We start from the raw sequence: 8,889 nt of genomic DNA on the forward strand, positions 1-8,889 counted from the left end.
GAGCCCTGGTGGTCCACGGCTGTTTTAATGATTCCTTGAATGTGTGATTCAGATTTCGTTAAAAAATATATTTCAACTATTAAAACTATAATAAAATAACAGGCACACAAGCTTATGAAATAATTCATGTGTGTTATATACCAAATTTTCACACATTATGGATCACTCACACAACGACTTGGGAGTTCCTGTAGACTTTGGAATAAAATCTCTGCTGTTGTTGCATGCTAATTGAAGAATATCTTGAGACAATAGGATGAGCTGTAAGAAATGGCTTAAATGGGAGAAGAAACAAAACAAATTATGCAAATAAATTTAATGTTGAGGTTAATATACAGTTTTCATTTAAACCATGGTTTCTGGGCACCTGGTGGCTCAGTTGGTTAAGTGTCTGCCTTCAGCTCTGGTCATGATTTCGGGGTCCTGGGATCGAGCCCCATGTCAGGCTCCCTACTCAGCGGGGAGCCTGCTTATCCCTCTCCTTCTGCCGTTCCCCCTTGCTTGCGCTCTCTCTCTCTCTCAAATAAATAAATAAAATCTTAAAAAAACACAATCTCTGCTTTTTCAAAATAAATTTACTGACTTAAAATTGTTGCATAGAGCTTATAAATTACATTTATGCTAATGAATTGTTGTTAATAAATAATGTCTTTATACTTATTTCGTGTAAGATTTCATTTGAAGGTAGGGTTGCCTCTAAAGCAAGTTTGAAAACCATTGTTCTATTTGTCTATATGTCTTCTATGCTGCATGTGCTATTAAACTACTAAAAATTGCTGGAGCCTATCATATGATGTTAACCGAGCAGTTAATATCAGGCACATGCAAGTCTAGGTGGATAGACATACATGTCACTTATGTGCTCTTGAGTTATTGTTTTACAGCCTGGCAGTGAGCAGTCTTTCATTATAAATCATTAGAATTTTAATTTAAAAAATTAGTGTAAGGAGCTGAGTTGTGGGGAGCATTAATATGAGTATTTGGTATTAAGATGAGAGCAGCTCTGTAGGAAACTTCCTAATGGAAATGTCACTGATAGTAATTACCCCTTTCCAGTCAAGCAGTTCTTTGATTTTCCTTCAGCATTAGGGGACTGGGCGGTCTGACAGATACAGTGGAACAAGAAGGGTGATTTTAGAAAGCTAGAGAATCTGGAAAGCTGGCTAGAGAATTTGGAGACAGTGGTGTGGTTTGCTATTTGCACCATCTGAGAAGTATGTTGGGTCACGCTTTTTTATCACTAGACAGAAACTCAATGGGGGCCACTGGTGTGGGATACTGAGAAGTGGGGTGGAAAAGTAAGAATTTCAGGACCCGAATGTTCATGCTGATGGGCAGTGGTGGTGGGTGGGGGAGGGCAGGAGAACCAGCCAAGGTGAGGGGAACACCTGGAGGTGGCCATTCTTGCACTTCTCCCATGAGGGGTATCTTTTTAAATTTAATTTACTTTTTATTTATTTATTCATGAGAGACAAGCAGAGAGAGGCAGAGACATAGGCAGATGGAGAAGCAGGCCTAATGCGGGACTCAATCCCAGGACCCCAGGGTCACGACCTGAGCCGAAGGCAAGATGCTCAACCACTGAGCCACCCAGGTAACCCCCATGAGGGGTGTCTTGCTCTCAGAGGGCCCAACGGTAGTGTGCCAATGACCCTGGGAGGAGTTTTAGGATGATGTCTAGCATCATTGTTCTTTCAGTCAGCATGTGAGGTGTTTATCATTTACTCAAATCTTATGAAATCTTACATTAATTAAACTGAATGTGAGAAAAGCTCTAACTAGAGTCCCCAAACCAAAGTAGCTTTTTTTCAAAAGAATTAATTCTTGGAATCCTTAAGCCAAGTACCAGTAGCATTCTACTGTCAAAGAAAATGCTTCTAAGTTGAAGGGTGAAATTTCTGATGATTACACAGCATCTTGCCAATGGATAAATATGTGTGCCTTCCATTCTTTGGTTTTCTGTATTATTATCCTATATGTTTCTATCATTTCCTCCCTCATAGAAATAGCCTTGTTATCTCAAAATGAGGAAAGTGAATGAGAGCACTGGTCCTGATTTTTTTCCTTTCTTCTTCAAAGATTAAAACTTTCTTTATTAAGAACATTAAGAGAAACATGTCAGAGGGCTTAAATTATCTATATTTGAGTGTGACAAGTTAATAATAAGATTGAGTTCTTCTGCCTGCCTCTGGAATAAGTCTCATTTCTCTGGGAATACGTAACACACACAGAGAAATACACATTTGTAAGACAGTGTGCAAATATGGCCAAATACACTTAAGAATATCCACTGGTGAAATTAGACAAATACTTTCAGTATATAAATTTTTGTTTCTCGAGAAAGGAAATACTGCAGCCACCTCTCTGTAAAGCTATGCTGACTGCTTGTATTAACTGGCTGATATAATGTTCAGGGTATTTTTTGGTTGATTTCCTAGCAGTCAGAGATAACATGACGATTCGCAGTATTTGATTTTTGTGGGTAAAGGTTCAAACACAAGGGAGTAATTCAAAAACTTTGCTTTTGCGGGTTCAATAATTCCATCTCCACTTAGAAATGAAATGATACTTTTTTTTAAAAAAAAAGCAAGTAAATAATGCATGGTGTGATGGGATGAGGAGAGTATTGCTAAAATTCACATCAAAAAGCATCCTCTACCATACTGCTCAGTTCTCAGAGCTGTTCCATTAGTGCCCCTTTTACATGTAATATTTTCCAATTAAATGTGTTGGTAAGAATTATTCATTTTAATAATTAAAGAGCTTCCCCAGCTCCCTGAAGAGCGTTACCATGGAGGCCCAGCTCCACTGCTGGGAATAATCACAGCATGCTAATGTAAGGAGAGGGTGATAGTTGAATGTTAGTGTTGCCATCGGGTGAAACTAACTTGGGGCTCATTTCAATGACTGGGCCCTGGGACACCCATGAAGTGACCTTTTGCTGTAGCAGGCTGTGATATGTTTTGTTTTTGTGGCTATAATGGAGCGTAAAATTTTTCTGTTATTATGTATTTAGACTATGCTTTGAGACATTCTAGGATGATTTGAGGAGGCTTTTTGACTGCCTTTATACTACTTAACTATTACACAGTGATTTTCCCGAATTGGGTTTTGTGATGCCTTGGGGCTGCCATGAAATTCTGCGAACAAAATTTTCTTTCATTTTAATTAAAGAGAAATATATGGCCTTGGGGCTTTTAGGAGAGGCTGATGTAAAAGCAAACTTTGAGGAGTCATAATTAAACGTAATGGAGATCCTCGGTCCGTTGGCGGCAGCTATGTTGAATCTGGCTCTCTGGGCTGTAGTGAGACAGACGATGCCTTCTTGGGTGTAAAATGCTGGTCAATGTAACCCCAGCTGCTAATATTAGGAGAGTGATAGTTCCCAAATACTTGAGTTCCTATTATAAGAAAGTTATATAGTATACTAAAGCCCCAAACCCCATCCCATTACTGAAAATAGTGATGAGAATCATGGTAACCACTACTACTACTAATCATCATCCTAGTGGGTGCCTGGGTGGCTCAATGCTGCTTTCAGCTCAGGTCATGATCTCAGGGTCCTAGAATGGAGCCCCATGTTGAGCTCCCTGCTCAGTAGGGAGTATGCTTCTCCCCTCACCCCTCTCTTCCTGCCCACTTATGCTCTTTCTCAAAAAATAGATAAATAAATAAATAAAAAATAAATAAAAAATAATAAATAAATAAAAAATCTTAAAAAAATCATCCTAATAAAAAACTCATGCTTCTAGGATGTTGATCATGGAACTTTAATCTGAGTGCATTGCCAAAACAGACTCATTTAACTATCATCTACAAAGATTAGGTCCTAGATTCTGATAACTTGCTTGAGATACCAATGGTGATAAACAGGTCTACAAACATTAGCACTTCCCTTATGATGCTAAGGCTTTGTGACTAGTACCACACAGCTTTCAAACCACTCTTATATTTTTTGTGTGATTCTTGCAACAAGCCATTGAGGTAAATAGAGCTACTTTTATGTTAATTGTACAGAGAAATTATGAGATTTTACAAAAAATTTAACAGTTAATCTGGGATTCCCAGAAGTTTCAAACTGGAGGTATTCTATAAATTTTTATCGGTGAGAAAACTGTCTTATAGAGACTTGTGGTCTGCTCAAGCTTTAGGTCTTGTCCTTGTCATTCTTATGAATTTCCCATGACATCAGTGTTTTTGCTCTTATTATCAGAATTGGAATGATCATCCCTTAGCTTTCCTTGATAAGAAACAGTTTTGTATAAATCATTCAGGAGCACCCCAATAATAAGAACAGAGGCAAAGTAGTTCCTATAAAGGGTTCTCATTTTTTTTCCCAACTTGGTTACCGTGAAAAGTGAAAAAGAAAAAAAGAAAAATAGAAAAAAGAAAAATGACCTTAAAGTATCAGAAGACAGAGGGGGAGAGCAGATTACCTGTCTGGTTTCTGACCCCCTCCGTGCCACAGGAGGCAACTGAGCACTTCCTGGTTTCTCAGACAATGAGTGGACTGTGGTACCACCCCCCACAGGATTCCAAGCTGCAACCAGCCATCTCGGGGTGGCTTGTTCTGATTGTTTTGTCTACATTTGGGAGCAGTCATGATGTAGTTGTGAAGTGTGAAGGGATGGTCAGAAGCCTGGGCTATTGGAGCCAGCTGTCTACATTCCTCCCAGGGTGGATCCAATTCTCCATCTGTCAGCAGGTCTCACCACCATCTTCTCTGTAATCCAGGGCCTATCTTGACAGATGGTTCTTATGTGATATTAGAGCTGTTTTCATTTTGGGGCGGGGGGGGCGGTGGGTGGGTTGTGTGTGAAGATTTCTCAGCCCTCGAACTTACAGTTAACAATTTGGGTAAATCTTTCTTTGTTATCTCTGGGCAGTATATAGACATGACCTAGTGATTTTCATCTGCACTGGGTAGTATAAATAACTTGCTAATTCATAAGTTTTAATACAACAACACATGCACATTATGCTTGTAGCACCGTTGAACTAAAGGTAGAGTCATCACTCTCTGTTGTGAGAAGAAAGGGAGTGAAAGTTCTCTCACGGTTTGTCCCCTAAATCCCTGTGGGTCCCAGGTGTCATGTGTTGCATATCCCCAGATTATTATGATTTGTTATTTCACTGGCTGACTTAATCAGGACATATTTGGTTGCAAGTAACAAAACTCTTTTTTTTTTTTTTAAAGAAAATGAGGGATTCATTTCAAGGATACAACGAGGAATTTCAAGCTAATCCACAGGTAGGAAATGAAGTCTGGCCCATTTTTTTTTTTATGTGACTGGGACTTGGAAATAGGGTGCAAACTGTGTCTCTTTTTCTCTTCTTTTTATTTTTCCAGAGCCTCCTTGTATTTGGTGGCTGCTTTTCCTGGTGATCTATAGACTGTCTTCTGCTCTCACACGGCTTATCGTGGCTGTCTCCAACAGCAGCATCACATCTCACATTTGCCCTATCTTATGGTCTCAAGCTGGCAGCAGACTGGTCTGGACTCTGTGTTATCAGTGCCTCTTTATTGTAAGCAACAGAAACCATCGTGGCTAATTTAAACAGAAAAGGAACTTACTGGAGGATATTATGTAGTACCCAGAATTGTTTGAAAGGGCTGGAAAATGGGCAAAACCCCCAGAAGACTCCACGGCTGCTGAATGTGCCCCAGAACTGGTCCTGTGGGTCTTCACAGCTGCTGAACACTGACCTTACTAATCCTTGACTCACTGATGCTGGATGGTCTTGGATTTTGCTAGTGTTGTCTTCATGGCTGCTCATCTTGTTCTTTCTGGAATAAGATTCACTAGTGTCCCTGCATCTGAGCATCACTAGTTTAAATTCAAAGTCCAGGGCAGGTATTTCTGATTGGTCAAGCTTAGGTCATGTGCCAGTTCCTTGTCTGCAAAGGAGGCTGGGAAAGCAACTGTCAGGTGCTTCTAGGCTCTGTAGTAGAAAGAAGGCTGTTCCTCCTACCATGTCTCATAGGTGGGAAACTTCTCTAACCTAAGAAGGGAATTTAGATTCTGGGCAGCCCCCCAAAACCAAAGCCAAATGGCCACTGTACTCAGAGTCCCTATTCTTTACATCTGAATGAATATGAACATTCTATTTTGGGTCAGATATCCATGCCTAGACCAATAGTCTATGACTGGTGAAGCAAGATGCCTTTATACAGAAGGCTACACTTTCCAAAACTGGTTGGGTATATTCTTTTCTAAGAAACAGGGGTGTGTGTGAAATTATGGCTGGGAAGTCATGGCTACCTCTCTTTTTTATGATGGTTCATGATTAATATCCTGAGTTACTTGCTAATTTTCTGTCAGTTGCATTAATATGTTCAGATGATTTTTAGCTTCTCTAGAATAGAAATGGTTACTGTGGGGCAGTTGGTGGCCTAGTCGACCCCAGATCTCTTCTAGAAAGTCCAATTTCTTTTCCTGCTTAGATAATGAACAAATTCAAGCCTACTCCTTGGCTGGAAATTTGGAGTTGTAGCTTTCTAATATTGATCAGATTGCGTCTAATGAAACAACTTTTTGGGGCTTTGATGAAGGTCTTACAGGTATTATCTTTGAGAACACCTACCTGTGTATCTTTCAGAGATAGGCTAAGTATGAAAATGGAAATATGCTTTGGGAAGATAAAATAGCACTAAATAATAATTTCTTACAATTACTTTTGTTCACTCAAAAAATACATATTGAGTGCCTTTTGTATGCTAGGCACTATGTCAAACTTTACTAAAGTTAAGTTTTCTTAAATGGGAAGATGACCCCTATAGATATTTTTCCAACAAAACATACAGATGACCAACAGACACATGGAAAGATGCTTAACGTCACTAATTATCAAGAAAATGCAAATCAAAAGCACAATGAGATATCACCTTATACCTGTCAGAATGGCTAAAATAAAAAAGACAAGAAATAACACATGCTGCTGAGGATGTGGACAAAAAAGGAACCCTTGTGCATTGCTGGTGGCAATGTAAACTGGTATGGCTACTGTGGAAAACAGTACGGAGGTTCCTCAAAAAAGTTAAAAATAGAAATACCATAGGATTCAATAATTCTACTACCGCGTATTTATACTGAGAAAACAAAAACACTTGAAATATTTGAAAAGATATATGCACTCCTATGTTTATTGCAGCATTATTTATAACATTCAAGGTATGGAAGCAAACTCAGTGTCCATTGATAGAGGAATGGACAAGGAATATGTGGACACTGATACAGAGGAATATTATGCAGCCTTAAAAAGGATGAGATTATGCCGTTTGCGACAACATGGATGGACCTAGAGGTTATTATGCTAAGTGAAATATGTCAGAGTGAGAAAGACCAATACCATATGATTTCACTTATATATGGAATCTAAAAAAATAAGTGAATAAACAAACAAAAGCAGAATTTATTAACCTATAAATACAGAGAACAATTGATAGTTGCTAGAGGGGAGGTAGTTGGGGATGAGCGAAATGGGTGAAGGGGAGTGGGAGATACAGCCATCTGGTTATGAAATGAATAAACCATGGGAATAAAAGGGACAACATAGGGAATATAGTGAAAGATATTCTAATAACATTGCATGGTGACAGATGGTAGTTATAATTGTGGTGAGCATATTATAATGTATAGAGAAGTTGAATCACTATGTTGTACACCTGAAACTAATGTACCAGGTGTGTCTACTCAAATTAAAAAAAATTAAAGTTAGTTTTCTTAGCAGTGCTCATGGTAAATTGAAATAAAAGAAATCTCTTTCAACTGTAGCCAAATAAATAACCAGTAAGAGCCATCTATGGCTTTGCACAGTATAAGCCATATATAGCTTTTCATCTCTATATTTTAATAATTTGGATATTTGGGATTCAGGTGTGGGGAGACAGGACACCTAGCTCAATATTACAGTCCCCCCTCAAGAGAGTTTTAAACTTTTTTTGCATCTAATAAAGAATTCTGAAACTCTGGAGTTTTTGTTTGGGGGCCTGAGTTTTACGAAGTACAACTGGGTATTTGTTTTGAACGAGGTAAATGGTGCCAGGAGAAACAATTATCATTAATGTTTGCTGTTATTTGAGCTTTACAGAGGAAAAAAAAGAAAGCTCATGGAAAATACCAAAGTTGATAAGTAATAAAAGGAGTCTATAGGAAGCAAAACACAACCGAGAAAGAATATTACATGAAAACTCCATCATATTGAAAGGGCAAGAGTAGTAGAAAGAGTTTCTTGATTATATACAGTCAGATTTTAAAAGCATAAGGCTGTTATATTACATTTAGTAAAAATATTTGGGCTTTGGAAGGAAAATGTGGATATTGAAACACAGGCAAATATTAAAAGAATATCAGTGATTTACTGCATCGTCAACTTATTTTATGAATCCACCTTACAATCCACACCCATGTCTAATCTCTTGTTTTGAAGGTCTGTTGCGTCCCATAAAGATGTAGTTTTATTTCCAAAGTAATGACACAATTACGTCGTAAAACAGAGTGGTGGAGCAGGCTTGCTTGACAGCATGGTTGTATGTGAGATGTAGTGAAGTAAACTGTGTTCTTTGATGGCATTAAAAAAAAAAGAAGAAACATGATGACATATGAAATAGTAATTTGTATACTCAGTAGGATTAAAACAGATCACCATAAAATAATCTCCTTAGGCTTTAGGGGGATTGAGTGTCCAAGGGGCAAATACACATAGAGCAGCAGGCATGCTGTAACGTGGCCTCACATGGTACGGAGCAATTCAGTGGAATAAGACTCCTCTGCAACCACTCCACTCCTATTCAACAAAAATATGGATGGATTAAACCCTCCTTATGCTAAAGATTAAAGGCAAGCAAACTTACCATCCAAATGAATTCTCTAAATTAAGAGTAGGCCA

General features: G+C 38.5%; 1 long non-coding RNA gene across 1 annotated transcript in view; it reads left to right on the top strand.

The window, feature by feature from the left end:
• LOC129500509 (uncharacterized) overlaps window positions 1-8,451 on the top strand; it is a 67,311-nt gene extending 58,860 nt beyond the window's left edge. Inside the window, exons 3-4 of the long non-coding RNA XR_008662557.1 lie at window positions 5,198-5,251; window positions 5,351-8,451. This is a non-coding gene — a long non-coding RNA (uncharacterized LOC129500509). The remainder of the gene's footprint in view (window positions 1-5,197; window positions 5,252-5,350) is intronic.
• The last annotated feature ends 438 nt before the right edge of the window (window positions 8,452-8,889 follow it).

The sequence above is a fragment of the Nyctereutes procyonoides genome, unplaced genomic scaffold (assembly GCF_905146905.1).
Source record: "Nyctereutes procyonoides isolate TBG_1078 unplaced genomic scaffold, NYPRO_anot_genome, whole genome shotgun sequence".
Taxonomy (NCBI): domain Eukaryota; kingdom Metazoa; phylum Chordata; class Mammalia; order Carnivora; family Canidae; genus Nyctereutes; species Nyctereutes procyonoides.